This window comes from Macaca thibetana, chromosome 1 (genome assembly GCF_024542745.1).
Source record: "Macaca thibetana thibetana isolate TM-01 chromosome 1, ASM2454274v1, whole genome shotgun sequence".
Lineage (NCBI taxonomy): Eukaryota > Metazoa > Chordata > Mammalia > Primates > Cercopithecidae > Macaca > Macaca thibetana.
In genome coordinates, this window is record NC_065578.1 from 94,816,627 (window position 1) to 94,836,256 (window position 19,630).

The following is a 19,630-nucleotide window of genomic DNA, read 5'->3' on the forward strand; positions in this document are numbered from 1 at the left end:
GACACATAATTAAATACTTATATTTGATAAGAAGAGAGAGAAAAGGGCATTTATCAATTTACGTGTTAAAGTTGGTATTGTTTTAGATTTCTTTTCCTTTGGATGCTTAGATTTTTAGACTTCAAGGGGGTGAGTCTGGGGGCTTACAGTGTTGGAGGCACATTTGAGAGAGCCTGGCTGTGAACCCCACAAAAGCGAGGTGGGAAGGAGATAGTGAGGAGGATCATGTCCATGTTTAGGAGGTGTGGAGATTGGGACATAGCAAAATATTCCCATTACCTTCATATCTTTCTGAAGGTAAAATTTGTTTAAAACGAACACAAAAAACATTCTCAATCAACAGATATAAGAGGATCAAGAAAAGCTTTTGGTAGGTGGCAGAGGTGTTAGGAATAGGTCTTCTTAAGGATGAAAGACAGTCAAGGTTAAGTTATTTTTGCATGCTGAGATCTTACTATCGGACACTAATTCTTTATCTCTGCTTCTTCCTGCTGTGGTTCTAAATCCCTCCGAAGTGCAGGACCTGGAGAATCATGCTAATGTACCAGCTCCAAGTGATATCTCTGAATAGAGTAGTGAGAGCAACAAGGCAGAATGGAGTATATGAGAAACATAGAGGTAGAGTATGTCCTTGGTGGTGGGATGTGACCTTAGAGGGCATGAGTGTGGTTGAGGCTCACATATTGGGAGTTATTCATTATTTAGATTTGTCCAGTGTGACATCATGATATAGACTTACTGAGATGAACAAAACATAAAATTCATGGTGTTCATAATGAGAATAGTACCTTTTTTCTGTTCTTCTGGAATTTGTGCTTCGTCTACTATTTTCTTAGGGGTTGGTGGTCATAAAACTTAGTAGTTTTTACTGATATGGAAAAATGCATCTCCCTCCTTCGAAGAAAATGGTGTATGTATGTGTGTTATAACAGATAAGTGTGTGTGTATGTATTTCTGTGTGTGTATATGTGATTTATTTCCCTTATCATCATAGAAAGACATTATGCATTGCATTTTGCAGAACCAGATGGGGAAACTGGACTGATTGTGTGTTTGGATACTTGTGTCTGGAAGCTACAAACCAGAACTAATTAGAGACAGTTGTGGTTGGCTGTGACAGGAGCAAGCTTTATGGCTGGTGGACTTTAATTCCCAGAGTGCTACATAGCAAAGAGAAAACTTACAGACACAGTTCTGCCAGCTGGGAATCTGTGGGCACTTTTGCACACAGTATTTCTGTGGGGTGCTTACTATACAGAACAGTGTCTCTTATCAACATTTTGAAACTGAATATCTCTCATGTAAAACTTGACTTGTTGCTTGCCTTATTAAAAGCTGGAGGCCCGAAGGTTCCCATAGATTATGTTTGTAGCTTGCCTTGATGATATATGTGTAAATTACTATGCTCTAAAGCTCATTTTCAGGCCCATTGTCCTATAGAGGTTTTTAGTTTCTGCCACAAATAAAGGATCTATGGCTCACACAGGGTAAAATAAAGAATCTACGGCTAACATAAAGTTGCTGAGAGAGCAATAGCTATGCCCCAGAATCTATGGATGGCCAATGATGTCCAATGTATGCAAATGTGTTTCCACTATGACACTGGATATAGAAATATTTATGTAAGGACAAGGTTTAATAAGCATTTTCAGGCACCATTTAAAGGCCACAAAGAAATGTGGCCTAAATGGGCCTGAATGTGTGTAACTAATGTGCTCAGACACTCTGGCCAAGGACTTAGGTGTTTAGAGCACAGCAGTAACTAGTTTAAGACTATATATATTTAATCATCAATTGCTCTAGTTAATACTGTTCTAATTCCTGGCTTGCTAACTGCTTATGAACACACAAAGTTGGTAACCAGGTTATTCAGCTTGACAGGAATTGCACAAATCTATCGGCAAGCCTGGGAAAAATGTATGTATGCATATATATATAATATATACATAAATATATATTAAATATGTAATATATTTACTATATATGTATTTAATATATTACATATATTTAATGTATGTATATAATTATGTTAATATATAATTATACATAAAATTGTGTGTATAATTATATATTATATAATATATAATCATACATTATATAATACATGTATATATAACATATAATTATGTATACATATATAAATATAAACATAATTATATATGATATGTTATATATACATAATATTCATGCATATATATGTGTGTAAAATACTTTGGATCGTTTTTTCCAAGCTTGCTGATAGATTTGTGCTGTTCCTGAATAATCTGCTTACCAACTTTGTTGGTATGTATGTCATATATGTATTATATACACAAATACACATGCATACATACATACATACATGCACACATACATACACATGCATACATACATACATATCTATGTCTATATCCTCTAAATCTGTATCTATATTTATGGAGATATAGATGGCAGGAAAGAGTGGTGGTGAATTTTTAAATTGTAAGGTTTTTTTATAGTTACCAATAGTTCTATTGTTACTTTTCACAATATAACTGTGAAAAGTTATATAGTTACTTTTCACATGTATGGACATAATACAACAATTCTGACCAAAAGAAAGAGGATTTAAATTTTGAATACAGAAAACACTATAGAGAAGGAGTCTGCTGTTCCAGGAGCACAATGCTTAAAAGTTGTCCCTTTCTGCATAGAACCATGGCGAAAGATAAGCAGATGGGAAAAGAGAGCACAGAAATCTGCAGTGTGGGATACCCTGAAGAGAGCTCAGACTTCTGGTTCAGCAATTGATCTGAGGCCAGCACTGGCCTGAGGTGAGTCTGTGCAGTGTATATGTCTGGATAGAAGTGTAAGAGTAACCAGAGATGTCAGAAAGGCCCAAAAGGCGTTTGTGACCACTAAGAATATGGCTAAACATGGTGCTCCTTAAAACTAGCAGTTGATTTAATATCATAGGGATATTTAAAAAATCATCTCTTTCATGACATGTTTTTTATCTCTCCTACATGATATACATCTCTCTTCACCACCTTCACCAGTAACTATGGTTATGACTCAATTCTTTCCTTCATTTGCTTTTCATTTGAGGTCCAAGACATAGAATGTTGAGAATTCAGGATTTGGAACTAAAATTTTAATTTAGAAACATTGCTCATGGGGCTTAGAGACCAAAGGCTTATCTTTAGGAGCAAATGGCCAAAGAGAAAGATCTACTCTAGAGCATACGTGCAGCCTAATTTCCTAGGAAGTTCCTTCTACCAACCTCTATAGTTGGCTTTTGTCATCTTGACCACCCTTCTCAAGCTTTTACCTCATCCCTGCCTTGTTTCCATCAACAAATGACACATGCTCCTGGAGAAAATGGAAGTTATTAGGCATACATTCTCACAGTTTCACTATTCCTCATTCTAACTCCATATATCCTCATCTTCACTCTTGACTTGGATTAACAAGACTAAAGTCACTCTACCACATGTCCTCTTAATCGGTCCCTTTTACTCCTCAAACTACTACAACTCTCTACTGAAAGTGTTTTGTCAGTGTCACCACTGACTGTATAGTTGCAAAATCGAATGGCTATTCTTTAGATCTTTTATTTCACAACATTTTGCATGATTGATTAAATCATCAATTTCTCATTTACAAATTTTTAAACATTTTAAAATTTCTTATTTACATTGGATTTTATGGCACCATTTCTTCTAATTTACCTATTTATTATTCTTGATTAAGCTTTCAATTTTTTTTTCTTCTTTTGACTGTCCTTAAATACCAGTATACCCTAGGCTTCCTTTTCTTCCAACTTTACACTTATCTTTCCTGGACAGTTTCATTCATTCCCATGATTTCAACTACTACATCCATGTCTATAACTCAAGAATCTTAGTATTTAACCAGACGTCTCTCCTGCTGCCCAGAATCATATACATAACCATTCATCATTGAACCCTTGAATTCCAATTAAATTAGTTTTCTACCCCATGCAGGCTTGCTTGATTTTCATAAAAACTAGAATTTCGATTTGTGGCACATGCTTCTAGATCTAAAAGCAGAATTTCAAATGGTACAAACTTATGTCGTATTCAGGCAATGTTAAAATATGCATTTAAACTGAAGTATGAAATGGAAGAATGAGGAGAAAAATACATGGGTTAAGCTATGACCCATGACTCTTCTTCCCCTCCCATTCCCTTCCTTCCCTTTCATTCCTTTCTTATCTATTTCTGAACAAGTGTTTCTTAAAGCTAGTAGGTAGGCAGAGCATAACAGGTGCCCGTGTGGAGAGGGGACAATGTTTGGTGTGAGAGCTCAAGAAGAGTGAAGAGGGTGTCACAAATCAGAGAGGGCTACAGTGTGATGTCAGAGTCTACATAGTGTTGGAGGCATGTACATGGACAGACACCTCATGTGGGGTGTCAACGTCTGAGCTGAGTGAGGAGTGTTTCATGCAGAGGAGATGATGGCAGCAGAGATGGAGGAATGGTTACATCTAGAGTGATAGATCAAAGCAATAAATATATTAACATTAATGGGATCCAAGTTCTCACTTTTGGAGAAGAGAGATACACATGCAGCAGGGAGAAAACTAAAATGAACCTTGTGGTGTTGTATTTAGTTTGGAGATATTAGTGTGAACTTATGATTATAGATAGATAACAGATACAAAAGTAATATAAATATTAAATGTATTTGTGACGTGTGTATACACATATACTACTTATATGTACACATGTACTACATACACACATGCATATACACACACACAAATACACATATATTTGTATATTCCCTGTCACTGTGCATTGTAAAGATCTTGGAGCAGCAGCTCTTCTAATATCAATGAGCACACTTAGCAGCCAAATATTGGTTTCTAAATACCATTCTCTAATAAAAGAAACCAGAGCTCGACTCATTCCAGGTCTGGGGAGGGAAAATATAAGATGAGCTGGAACATTTTATGCCAGAAAGTGAGGAAATGATCAAAGGATGATGGAGACTTGCCAAAAACACAGGCACCTGCTTGTAGGGGCCCTCAATGACCAACCTGAGGGCAATTTCAGCATCAAAATAAATTATGTTGGTAATAGGTTATAACCCGTTGTGTAAAATAAGAAACCATGGATTCATATATGTATAAATAAATGAATAATTCAAAATTTGTGAGGAAATGGATAGTTATATAGGCTCAAAATATCTCTCTACAGAATACTTATTAATTAAACAGTGAGAAAGAGTAACTTCAGTGGAGAAACCTAGCGTATACCACCTTAATCAAGCAATCAAAGTGAACATCATTAATAAGGTAAATCAAGATTCTGTGCCACCTGGTAGGATGCAGTGAGAATACAGCATCACTTCTGTGATATTCCTGCCAGAGATGCCTAACCTGTATTATCAGAAACACCAGAAAAATCTAAACTGAGGGACACTTTAGTAAGTAACTGCCAGTAGTCTTCAAAAATGTTTCCTTCATAAGCATCAAGGAAAGAAGAATAGTTTTTCTAGACTGAAGGAGACAAGTGGGACATGAAAATTAAAAGCTACGCATGATTCTTAACTGAACTCTTCTGATGTAAAGGACATTATAGAGACAATTGGTGGAACTTGAAGGGGGTTCTGAGAAATAGACAATAGTTATATATCAATGTTAATCTGATTTTGTGGTTATAAAGGGGACTGTGTTTGTTTGAAACATACTAAAGTTTTCTGGGGTGATGAGCGTCAGGTCAGTACCTTACTCCAAGTTATGCATGGAAGAAGTTTTTTGTACTTGCAACTTCTCTATATGTTTCAAGGTTTTTTTTTTGTTTTCAAAAGAAAAATAATTATATAAAAATGTAAAGCTATGGCTTAGATAGGGCATCAAGGTTCTGAAAACAAGGTGAAAAGAGGTGATACATAATACCAGGGTGGGGCAAGGCTGTTTAAATGGGTTGTACAGGGCCAGGGAGACTCTAAGTCACTGAATTGTCAAAACTACACACTGAGAAAAATGCAGAAAGATTTCTAGTGACTCTGTATCCAACCATTGAGAATCAATAGAAAATTAAAGAGAGTGAAGAAAAAAATGAATTTGTTCAAAGCATCATCAAACAAGAATGCTAGAAATGAGGCTTTACTTTTCACTGGCAATGATTAGGAAAGGACATCTCTGTCTTCTCACTGTCTCCATTCTTACCCCTCTATCTCTCCATTCCCACCTCCACCTCTGCCTTCCCTTTCCCAACCTTTTGTTTCTTTCTAAAATCTGATGTAACCTCCCACCCAACTCCCCCCAAAACCCTCTTTGTATGTAGAACCACATTCTTGAACTGGGAAGATTTGACTTATTATCCATTTAAAATGTAAATGTCTAAGTGGACATTCTAATTTTTGGCAGGTCATGAGTTACTTAAATTACTAAAGGAGTCCCAAGTAGAGACTGTCTCCCATTTGAGCCTTTCCAGGGAAATAAGTCTTTTTAAATGGCAACCATCAGCAGAGACTATTCCTGTTTGTGTCAGCCAGGCAAGACTTACCTTTGTCTTGTAAAGGGTGGGCTGTATTCTCCTTGCTTTATGAAGTTCAACCTGTTACAGGTTGCGCCTGTCTTTTATCACATATGGCTTTAGGTCACATTATCTCATTTCTGCTGAATGGGTGGCTGCACATGCACAGTGCACATACACATTTGTATGTATCTAGTTATGTATATTTATTTAAATTTCACAAATGATAAATGACCATAGAAAAATAAACAAAAAGCAATAGACAAAAACACAGCAAACCAAACCATATAAAATCTCATCCAGAGAAAGTCACTGTTGCACTTCATTAAATATAGTTGGAGATCTTTTCCTGGGCAAATATATATTTGTGTATGTGTATGCATGTTTATGTTAACAAAATAAAACCATACCAAATTTACTGCTTTGTAACTTTTTTTCACTCAATGGTATTTTATGGTTATTCTCTCATGTCAGCAATTGTGGCTTTATATTTTCTTTTTGAATGTCTGCCTAGTGTTTCACTGTGCATCATCCCCATGCTGATAAGGGCTTGTATTGTTTTCAGCTTTTGCTATTATAATCATCAGGTTGATAGACATCTTTGCAGATACATCTTTGTGCATTTGTTCATTGATTTTCTTTGTATTAATTCCTAGAAGTGGGATTTCTGAATCCACGGTTTTGGGATTCTTTTGAAGTACATTGCCAGACAACACTCCAGAAAGGTTGTACCAACTGACATGCCTGCCAGCAACCTTACTAAAATTTTTTAGAGGAATAATTTATACAAAGTAAAGTGCATAAACCTGAAGTACACTGCTCAATGAATTTTTGCAAATGTACATAACAGTGTGAAATTGTTTGTCTCTCTCTCTCCACCCAAATCTCATGTCAATTTTTAATTCCCAGTGTTGGAGGAGAGGCCTTGTGGGAGGTGACTGAATCTCTGGGGCAGACTTCTCCCTTGCTGTTATTGTGATAGAGTTCTCATGAGACCTGATTGTTTGAAACTGTGTAGCACCTCTTCCTTAACTTTTTCTTTCTCCTGCTGGTCATGTAGGATGTGCCAGCTTCCCTTTCCTGTTCTGCCATGACTGTAAGTTTCCTGAGGCCTCCCCAGCCATGCTTTCTCTACAGCCTGCAAAACTGCAAGTCAATTAAGCCTCTTCTTTATAAATTACCCAGACTCTGGTAGTTCTTTACAGCTGTGCAATCCTGGACTAATACAGAAAATTGGTACCAGAGAAATGCAGCATTGTTGTAAAGATACCTGAAAATGTGGAAGCAGTTTTGGAACTGGGTAATGGACAGAGGTTGGAACGGTTTGGAGGGCTCAGAAGACAAGAAGATGAGGCAAAGTTTGGAACTTCTTAGAGACTTGTTGAATGGTTTTGACCAAAATGCTGATAGGGAAATGGACAGAGATGGTCAGGCTGATGAGATCTCAGATGGCGATGAGAAGCTTATTGGGAACTGTAGTAAATGTCACTCTTTCCATGCTTTAGTAAAGAGACTGGCAGCATTATGCCCCTGCTCTAGAGATCTGTGCAACTTTGAACTTGAGAGAGATGATTTAGGGATCTGGTGGAAGAAATTTCTAGGCAAAGCATTCAAGATGTAACTTGGGTGCTTCTAACACTGTAAGCTCATATGTGTTTGCAAAGAGATGGTCTGAAATTGGAACTTTATTTAAAAGGGAAGTACAGCATAAAAGTTTGGAAAATTTGCAGCCTGAATATGTGGTAGAAGAGAAGAACCTATTTTCTGTGGAGAATTTCAAGCTGGCTGCAGAAATTTGCATAAGTAAAGAGGAGATGAGTGTTAATAGCCAAGACGATGGGGAAAATGACAACAGGGCATGTCTAAGACTTTCGCAGCAGCCCTTCCCATAACAGGCCTGGAGGCCTAGGAGAGAAAGATGGTTTTTGTGGGCCAGGCCCAGGGCCCTGTTGCTCTGTACAGCACTGGGATATGGTGCTCTACATTGCAATCACTACAGCCATTGCTAAAAGAGGCCCAGGTAAAGCTCAGGCTGCTGCTCCAGAAGGTAAAAACCCTAAGCCTTGATTGCTTCCATGTGTTGTGGCAACTTCCATGGTGTTGGGTTTGCAGGTGTGCAGAGGGTAACAGTTGAAGCTTGGGAGCCTCCGCCTGGATTTCAGAGGAGGTATGGAAATGTCTGGATGTCCAGGCAGAAGTCTGCCTCAGGATTAGAGTCCTCATGGAGAACCTCTACTAGGGCAGTGCGGAGGGGAAATATGAGATTGGAGCCTCCACATGGAGTCCCCACTGGGGCAAAGCCTAGTGAAGCTGTAAGAAGAAGGCCACCATCCTCCTGACCCCAGAATGCTAGATCCACCAACAGCTTACACTGTGCACCTGGAAAAGCCACAGGCACTCAATGCCAGCCCATGAAAGCAGCCACAGGGGCTGTACCCTGCAGAGCCACACAGGTGGAGATGCCCAAGGCCTTGGGAGTCCATTCTTTGTATCAGTGTGTTCTGGAGGTGAAACATGGAACCAAAGGAGATTATTTGGAGATTTAAGATTTGGTGACTGCCCTGCTATGCTTTGGTCTTGCATGGGCCCTATAGCACCTTTGTATGGGCCAATTTCTCCCTTTTGGAATGGGAGCATTTACTCAAGACCTATACTACCATTGTATCTTGGAAGCAACTAACTTGTTTTTGATTTTACAGGCTCATAGGTAGAAGGGATTTACCTTGTCTCAGATGAGACTTTGGACTTGGACTTTTGAGTTAATGCTGAAATGAGTTAAGACTTTGGGGGACTGATGGGGAGTCATGACTGTGTTTTGAAATGTGAGAAGGACATAATCTTTGGGTGGGGCCAGGGACAGAATGATGTGGTTGGCTCTGTGTCCCCACCTAAATCTCATGTAGAATTGTAATTCCCAGTGTTGGAGGAAGAGTTTGGTGGGAGGTGACTTAATCATGGGGGCAGACTTCCCCTTTCTGTTATTGTTACAGTTCTCACGAGAGCTAGTTGTTTGAAAGCATATATCACTTCTCCTTTTGCTCTCTCTTCCTTCTGCTGGCCATCCAGTGCCAGCTTCCCCTTCTCCTTCTGCCATGAATGTAAGTTTCCTGAGGTCTCCCTAGCCATACTTTCTCTATAGCCTGCAGAACTGTGAGTCAATTAATACTCTTTTCTTTGTAAATTACTGAGTCTCAGGTAGTTCTTTATAGCAGTTTGAGGATAGACTAGTGTAACTACCATTCAGATTGACATATAGAACATTTCTGTTACCCCAGAAAGTTGTCCACTGAGGCAACCACTATTCTGACTTTTGCCATCAAAGATTAACTTTGTTCCTAAAATTCATGTAAATGGAATAGTATAATATATACCCATATATGTCTGACTTTTCTTGCTCAATATAATATTTTGAGGATACATTCATATTGTTTTTTATATCAGTCTTTTTTTCTTAAATTTTGGGGTAGTATTGTATTATCTAAATGTGCCACAAGATTTTAAATCTGTTTTCCTGCTAATGAATAATTGTATTGTTTCAAGTTTGAGGCCATTATGAATTGAGTTTCAGTGAATATTGTTCCACATGTCTTTTTCTGGATATATTCATTCATTTTTATTGGGTATATATTAAATTGTGGAATTGTTGGGTCATTAGGTAGGTATATAAGTAGCTTTATTAGAGATTGCTAATAGTTTTTCATAATTATTGAGGCAGTTTACACTATTCTCAGCAGTGTATTAAAGTTTCCTGTTGCTGTTACTCGTGGTGAATCTGTATGGGTCTGCAGCAACCTCAATTCTTGCCTTCCAGAAGAAAGAATTCAACTGAGGGGCATAAAACAGAGTGAGAGACCAAGGCAGGTTTCAAAGATTTCAAAGCAGGAGTGAAAGTTTATTAAAAAGCTTTAGAGCAGGAATGAAAGGAAGTAACATACTTGGAAGAGGATCAGACAGGTGACTTGAGAGATCAAGTGCACGGTTTGACCTTTTGACTTGGGGTTTTATACGCTGGCATACTTCCAGGGTCTGGTGTTACTATTCCCCTGATTCTTCCCTAGGGATGGGCTGTCTGCACGTGCAGTGGCCTGCTGGCCCTTGGGAGGGGAGTATGCGCAATGTTTACTGGTGTTGTATGTGTGCTCACTTGAGGTGTTCTTCCTTTACCAGTTGAATGTCCCTAAAAGGTCATATACCAGTTAAACTTCACCATGTTGCCTCTTAATGTGTGTGCTTGAGTCCACTCGTTCAACTCCTGAGATCTTGTTGGGAAGCTGCTAATCACCATCTCAAGTGTTTCTTTATACTGGTAGATTGCTTTCTTTGGCACTGGCTGAGACCAATTATTATTCTAGAGAGACAGTTTAACAACTGCCTGACCATCACCTGATGGTCACCTGACATTCCTGGTAGGGGAGGCAGCTCTCTCCTGTACTGTTCATGTCTGCCTGACTACCTACTGTAACATTGCTTCACATCCTTCTCAACACTGAAAAGCAGTACTTTTCTATCCTCCATAACCATTTTATTATCTTTGTGGTAGGAAACATTTTTCTGCTCCCTATTTTGGTTTATATGCTTAATCCAGTACTTACTAAATTTATTCATTTATTAATTTTTATATTTAATAAATATTCATTAAACAATTATTATTGTGCCTGATATTGTATTAAGCCTTATGGGTACAAAGATGAACTCATAAGGAACTGATAGTCTAGCAGATAACACAGGTATGTGATGAAGACAACAGCGTAAGCATGTCTTTTTGCTGAAACACATGGAGATACAGAGAAAGGATAATATTAAGGAGTGAAAGATGGAGGGGACAGCAAACAGGATTGTTGCATTTCCACCATAGAGATGATAATAATAGCTAGCACTTACTGAGCACACGTTCTACTGGATACTGTGCTAAGTGTTTCACATGCCTCATCCTATGTACTGTTTGGTGTAGGTTATATTATTACTATGCTCACTTTACAGTTGAGAACATTGAGACACAGAGAAGTTGAACAACTTGTCCATCGCCACACCACTAGTAAATTAGGAAGCTGCTATTCCAACCCAGGAAATCAGGTTCTGGAGCATAGACTAGACTCTTGCTTAGATAATGTGTGAACAGAGGGGTCTTGAAAAAGGCATGCAAGGCAGTGAAAGCAGCTGTATACCAGCAGTAGGAGAGAAGATAAGCTGCAGTCTGGCAGGTCTGAGGAACCTCCAGTAAGAGGCCAGAGGGAATATGGTAATCAGAGCTGGAAGAGATTGGGATGAAAACTGGCAGCGGCCAAACCTGCTGGGTGGAGGTAAGGGGAAATGATGGTAGAATTCCTGGGATAGATTTTCACTGGAGGTCTTCTCCCCTATCATCAGCAAACACCAACAATATTTAAATGTTTCATCATGTTGTTGAATGAGCCATTTGGGCACACTTGCCAAATAACTGAGCATTTGAATTTCCTCGAATGGAGCAGGAAGAATTACTTGAAGGTATGTGAGCAGACCCTGGTTTCAGATATGACGATTCCCTGTAGCTTCTGCTTGCCCGGTGCTTTCTGTTTAACACGTCCATCTGCTAGGGAGACGTCAACTTTCAGATGAGCTGAGGACAGTGTTCCCGAGCCTTCTGAAAGAGTCCAGTCATAAAAGGATAAAACCCAAGCAACGTTCTGATGTGTAGTGCAATGGGCGATGCCAGTTTTTTCTAAAATAGGATTAAGTTAAAAAACACACATTGTAAAGCATTTGTCTGGTTTAAATAATTTAACAGGTCTTGTATTCCTGTTTCAGTCAGTTTCAACAGAAACGCTTCTCTGGGGGTTTGTCCTCATGAACATCATCAGACTAATCATGTGGAAGCTCGCCTGGTGCCAGTTGGATCAGGAGAGAGCGCGTGGGTGCCTTGTGGTCCTGGTGAGGATGGGAAGGAAGGCAACATAAAGCATACCTTTGGGGAAAATGCAAACTTTTTTGCCTGTGGAGTGTGTGTGTTAGTATTCAGAGACTGTTGGCCCATTGTTTGCGACTCCAGCCTTCTCAGCAGAATGCGTGGCAGATGGCTTACATTTGCATTAGCCTTCTGGAGAAGGAATTTGCTACCAACAACATAAGCTGCAGCTTTTCTTTTCAGAATTTACAACAAATTGGCCAGAATGGCAATTTAAAAAAAAACATTAGCATCACTATTTCCACATTCCCTTTCTGAATAGGGTAAATGATTCCCTCTCCAACTGTGTCATTTGCACTCCCCCCTCCCCAAATGTTTATTAAAATGATTTAGGTATTTCATTATGCAAAATGACTTTTATAAAAAGACCTTTCTTTTTGCCCCACAGTCACACATAATTTCTTTTGTCACTTGTTATAGAGTGGAGTTATGTGAAGCTAGGACATATTATTTGTTCTAGTCTGTATTGGATAATTTATTACATTAAGGAACCAATAATTTTCAAATATAATCAGATTTAAGTTTTTAATAAGATTCATCTTCCCATTCACACTTGCTTAATTGAAGGATATTAAATCTGCTCAGGAACTAGCTGCCTCTCAAAGCCTGTATGCCCATTAAAGGGCTTTATTCCTGATGTGTTAATAGGATTTAATTACATTACCGTCTTCATGCAGAGTCACAGTGCAATAGTTAACTGTGATAAGCCAAGCAAACAACAGCCTGAAAAGGAAGTTGTGTGTAGTAGTTGGTTTATCGGCTTAGAAAATCAAGACGATTATTATTTTAAAATTGATGGTTGCATGCATTTGCATCATGTTTAGTTCAAAATGCCGAAGAGAACAAACTTTCTCTTTTCCTGTAAAAAGAAAATCACTTAAAAGGCCACCCACATAAAAGGTGAACAATAAACACTTAACAGAAACTACTTAATTGCCATTTATCTTTTGAATTGCAATGAGATTTTTACTAGCGACTACAAAGAGACTTGTTTCAACAATTTACCCTGCTATTCTTTTGTCTTTTTGACTATTACATCCCTGATTTGGAGTTCAGAATAATAGCTGTGTTCATGGTTTAAAAGTAATGATTTTTAAATTGCTCTTTTATCCTGTCTTAAACTTAAAAAAAAAAGTCTGCTCTGGCTCTGGCCCCCTTTCCCCCTCCTCAAGTCCCCCAATTGGTTTAATGACAGCAGAGCTTCAGCCTCCTGTGGCCTGACAGGAGAACGAATCAAGATGCTGCCCTCAGTAATTCTTGTCAATTTCTCCATCAGAATCATTTGCATCGATTGGAAGTGTTGACTTCTGTGAATTTCTGTTTCATGTGAACTTGACAGAAGTCAGTACTTTTGCTCCATCACAGATGCCTGTGAAATAGAAGAATGATTTTTTGAGCATTCTAATGAATTTATGAAAAGAAAGAAATAAAGAAAAAGAAAAAAGAGCCCAGCAATATGCTATCTGGTTGAACTTTTCACTTCCAAAGTGATTGACAACTTCTGACACATTTTCATGAGAGATCACAGACCTGGCAAACAAAATTTGAGATGATATACAGTCTTGCTTTACTTTGTTAAGAGTTGTTATGGAGTACAAAAAAAAAAAAAAAAAAAAAAAAAAAGTCAAGAGAAAGCATTCAAGCTAATTTTCTTGTTAACGGTCACTTTCTACCTGGTCTGTCAGAAAAGTGTTCCTGATGTCATTTTCTTTTTCCCCAAGATGGTGGAAGGTAGAGAAGAATGGGAAGACATCTACGCCCTTACTATTATTGTTCTGGTTTCTTTGGAGCCACTCCACTTTTATCTCTTCTATGTGTAGGGATTTTTGTATACATTTTTAAAGCAGTTTCACTTTTCAAGAAGTTTGAAAATCAAAGAACAACATTTGCTGCTCTTCATCCCTCAGCCTGCTGTTTATGGTGATCATCAAGATTCCAGTGTGTATTCTTCCAGAATTGGCTCTGAGAACAATCAGAGGACTGGACCCTCCCATGCTGAGGCTCTGTGCACTCCTCCTGCCCTGCTGTACCCACTCTGTCCCAGGGTCAGGTGGCTCAGGTCTACGTTGCTGGCTCTGTTTGGGCAGGTGGCCACTGTGCTTGTTCTGTCTTCAACTCTGCTAAAATGTACCATGAAGTCTTTTCTTACACTCCAAGTTGGAATTGATTTCTCTTTTCTGTGGTCCTGTAAGGGAGGTAAAATAATTTTCTCTCTATCCTTCATATTTCTTAGGACAGAGTTCTATAACAAAATAGAGATTAACACGAGAAAAAACAAACAAGTTGAACATGTATATTTTGTATAACATGGAAAACACTCAGGAAATTAGTAAATCTCAAATCTCAAAAAGGTATAATTGAAATCAGGCTCATATAACATCTCCAACAAAGAAACAGTAAATTTTTAGAGAAGTAACAAGATAAAGGAAATGGATTTTGAGTCTGTAGGTGTGGCCAATTGTGGGAAGGCAAACATATGGTAGATAAAGGCTGGTTGGTAAAGTCTGTCATGTTAGACGGTTTGCCAGTGCTGTCTCCAGGCTAATAAGGACCTAAAATTATCTTCCGTGATCAACCTTTGTTCTTCCCAGTAGAGGAGTGAGGAGGGATACCTCTGCCTTTGTACACTTATGTTCTGCTTTTAAACAAATGGGAGAGGACAGAGAACTTTTCTTGTATCTGCTTGTTCTCAACTGCCTTAGCAGCAGGACCAACCGCAGACAAGAACCCCTCAGACACCGAGTTGTAGAAGGAAAGGGCTTTATTCAGCTGGGAGCATTGGCAGACTCATGTCTCCAAAAAACCGAGCTCCCAGAGTGAGCAATTGTGGTCCGTTTTAACGACTTACAACTCTAAGGGGGTCCATGTGAAAGGGTCATGATTGATTGAGCAAGCAGGGGGTGCATGACTGGGGGCTGCATGCTCTGGTAATCAGAACTCAACAGAACAGTACAGGTATTTGCATGATGCTTTTGCATACAATGTCTGAAATCTATAGATAACACTAGCAGTTAGGTCAGTGGTTGATTTTTAACTACCAGGCCCGGGTGTGGTGCTGGGCTATCTACCTGTGGATTCCATTTCTGCCTTTTAGTTTTTACTTCTTCTTTCTTTGGAGGCAGAAATTGGGCATAAGACAATATGAGGAGTGGTCTTCACCCTTACTTTCACCCCAAAATAATCCTTATACCAAGAAGGCATATTGTGTGGTGGCATGTTCTGGTCCCCTACAGTCCCACATCCCTATTCTACATTTCACTCTTTCTGCCTTCTTCCTGTGATCAAGTCTGTATCCTCTACTGACTCTCTAGCTCTTCAATCCAGAGATGGAGTCTTGTCTTTCTTTAAATAAATTATCAGATAAGAAATAGGCCAGCTGGGTTCTAACACCAAGATGCTTCATGTTACTTCTTCTTTCACCATAATAACTCCTTTAGCATCCAGCTAATGTCTTTGTGTATAGAATGTGCTTAATAAATGTTTGGAAAATCAAATGTTCTGTTTTCCTTCTGTGTATCTGGACTTTAATTAGGAATCAAAGTTGCTGTAATCTTGGTTACTTAAATATTTGTGATTTTGTTTTTGTGAGATCTCTCACACATCACCATATGATACTATGCTTATTATGTGCTATTACCATCCTTGACTGATATTGACAGTTTTTCCTTCTGTTACCAACTTGGTTTCCTCTTTTCTTACTCCCTGCCCTTTTCTAACTATAGCATATTCCTATCAATATGCATAGTGACTCAAAAAAATAATATATAGTTGTGAATTTCTCAGAATCTCCCATTTATCCCATTTATTTAACATTACACTGTTAATTGTTACATGTTCCTACTACGTGCCAGACATCATGGTCCACAGTGGGAATACAAAAGTGAATTAAAAAATCTCGTTATCCTCAATCTTGTATAACTAGATTATAACCTAGTGGGCGAGATAGCAAACATGAATACAGAAAACAGTAATATTCCCAGTTGAACAAAATATATTTTCTGCCATTTTAGCAGATCTTAATAGTCCTTAATGCAGTATTAATGTACTTTATTTACCTACTTAATTGTAAACACACTTAAATTTTTTTTTTTCAGAGTCCATACTTAAGGAATTCAATCTGAATGAACCTAGGAGAGGGCAAGGAATAGTCATTTGCACTCGGTTTTCATAAGCTATAAGTGTATACTGGCAAAAGGCTATCCCTGTGACTTGGTCGTTACTGAAAAGGCAACAAAATTGAAGGCAGTCTTCTCATAATTAGGTAAGTCAGAGATGGATCACACAGGACAAAGGGTATGTGGAGTGTGAGGCCAATATGCAGGTTCACTGATGAGCAAAGCCTTTTTCCCACCCTGTGTTCCTTCACATCGACTACAGTCTGTGGATTGTTCACATCTTAGGTATTTATTTGAATTATATCCTTCAGTATTTTGAACACTCATACCCTCCAACCACTTCAATAATTCTTTTATTTCTTCTGTTCATCTTCATCTCCCTAAAGCTTCATTTTAGTGTTGTAGCCCACTAGATCGCTCCTTTAATGTTCAACTAGCATTTCTTCTAGAGTTTCTTATAAACAGAAGGTGTACACACACAACAGTTTGCACAAAGTTGAAGAGGTAAAAAGAGGAGAACAGGGTGAAAGATAGGCAGGGGCTAGGGCTGGTGACGGAGACCCAGCAGAGCTGTACTAAGGCGAAAGAGAATTCTGAGTTCATAGTATGGGAACAGAAGCTACAATTGCACCTTAATTTCAATAATAGATACAGTTCTGGAAAGAGAAAAGTGAATTTCTAAATTTCTTTCAATTGAATTTCACAACAAATATGAGAGGCATTTCTTTGGAGGAAAAGTTGGTTTTAACATTGGAAAATAATGCTTAAAGTCTACCAATGTCTGCTTACCCTTTTCTTCTTTGAAGGCCCAGTTCCATCTCCAAATTACCCCAGTAATCTATATTCCTCTGAAATTTCATAGTAGTAGTTGGATTCCATCTTTGTAATTAAAAAAATATATATGTACAATTATGAAAAAGTACCTGGGGTGCCCCAAAGTGTGGTGCTTTGGAATGCTGAGTACTGTGACCCAAAGAGCATTGGAAGACCTCAGAGCCAAGGTCTCTACGCTTCTGTCCTTCTGTCTCCTGCTCCCCTTTCACCCCCAGGGCTAATCATAGAAACTAGAAATATTACTCTAACCCTGCCCTTCTGTATAGGAGCTGGTCATAAAGAAATTTCTGACCTACCTTGTCTGACAGTTGGCTCTAAGGCCCTCATTCCCTCTGGGTCCTATCCTAGACCCAGGAGACAGGAATGCTACGCAGAGAGGCCAAGAAGAATCTGAACAGGCCTTGCTGAGTTTCCCCACTCAGTCTATTAGCATTAGATCATTTCCTTTTGGTCCAAGCATATTTCCACATGGCTGCCCATTCTTCATTGAACCAAAGCATTAAAAATAGACAATTTTCTCTGAGTCTTTGGGTCTTCGTTTCTGAAAGTTTCTGTGTCATGTGAAACTTTGATTAAGTAAGTCTGTAGGCTTTTCTCTTGTTAACCTGTCTTTGTTGCAGGAACGCTGTCCCTGACCTTTATGATCGGTGAGAAAATGTGTCACACCTTTCTGCCTCCACATATCCATAATCTGTAAATCAGACCAAGAGAATAACCATGTTTGCTCAGGGTTTGTTTACTTTTCTGAGAGAATATACTATTCATTGACTTTGTTATTTGTTTTTTATTAAAGGCTTAAGCTGTATGAAATTATATGTTGTTAATTTCTGTATTTGTATCCAATTTTGATGGAAATCGTTTCTGTTCAGGAGATAAGGTAACTCCAAAGGTTAATGCCTTATGGGACATGACCAGTTTTACATCTAATTTAACAATCTTATTTTAACATTCCATTATTAAATTTCATATAAATACTCAGCTCCTCAAATGTTCATCAAATCAGTTTTTCTATTTTACTGTTTTCCTCGTTAATTTATGAGTTCAGTAAGTTCTTTCACATGGATTCATTCTATTTCACATGAATCATGTTTTTTGCCTTTTTTTCTGAACAGTATACTTTGATAATATAAGTGTAAGTTCCTTTTAGACTTCCGCAGATGAAAATACCAAAACTTTTGTACCTATAGTGTTATCAAAGTCATTTATGAGCCATACCATTTGGTAATTCTGATTCATTTTTGCTTTATAGCTTGATCATCCTCTCTGGCTGGTAGGTCCATATAGTATTTTTCTTCCCTATCGCACCAAATTAAAATGTTTTATACAGGTCTGAGGATGAGTATAAAACCAGCAGTGATGTAGGATCTGAGGAAAGTTATAAAATAAGATTTTCTTAAATGCTTTCTTTAAAGGTAGCGTTTGTATGTATGTGTGATATGATGAGGACAACTATATACATATATGTCACCTATACACATATACATGACATATATATAATTGTCCTCATCATCTCATCAATTACACTGTACAGGAGGAAATGGTTAACTTTATCTTTTGGTGTTAAGGAGTAACATCTGGGCTTAAATTTGTGCTCTTCATGCTGACAAGTTTGGGGGAAGAAAATGTCCAAGTGTGGTATTAAGGAGTTTGACATATTTAGGGAATTGGATGTGGATCAGCATTATTGAGGCAAGAAGTTCACAGGGGAGAAACGAGAGGGATGGGGGTGTAAACCAAGCAGGTATTGGCTCATGGAGGGCCTCCTGAGGACTTTGAGCAGTGCATTAGCTTCATATTGCTGCTGTAACAAATTACCACACATTCAGTGGCTTAAAGCAACAGATATATTCTCTTACTGTCTAGAGCAGTCGTACCCAACATGTCTTTGAATCGAGGACCTTTTCTGTTTATCCATGGTGGTGGATATCGTGAACATTATACACAGAACACCACCACCACCACCCCCCCCCTTTTTTTTTTTTTTTTTTTTTTTTTTTAGCTCATCAGCTATCATTAGTGTTAGTGTATTTTATGTGTGGCCCAAGATAATTCTTCTTCTCCCAATGTGGCCCAGGGAATCCAAAAGTTTGGACCCATGTGATCTAGGGGTAAAAGGTTTGAAGTGCATCTGCAGGGTTGCATTCCTTCTGAAGGCTCCAGGGGAGAACCTGTTCCCTTGTTTTTTCCTGCTTCTAGAGGCCGCCTGCGTTAATTGGCTCATGGCCTCTATTATTCCAATGCCTGCTTCTGCTCTTTCACCACCTTCTATGACT

General features: G+C 38.4%; 1 protein-coding gene across 1 annotated transcript in view; it reads right to left on the bottom strand.

Annotated features, from left to right (window-relative positions):
• Positions 1 to 19,325, bottom strand: part of ALG14 (ALG14 UDP-N-acetylglucosaminyltransferase subunit) — a 435,379-nt gene extending 416,054 nt beyond the window's left edge. Inside the window, exon 1 of the mRNA XM_050778369.1 lies at positions 19,322 to 19,325. The gene's annotated coding sequence lies outside the window, so the exon portion shown is untranslated. The remainder of the gene's footprint in view (positions 1 to 19,321) is intronic.
• Between the last annotated feature and the right edge of the window lie 305 nt (positions 19,326 to 19,630).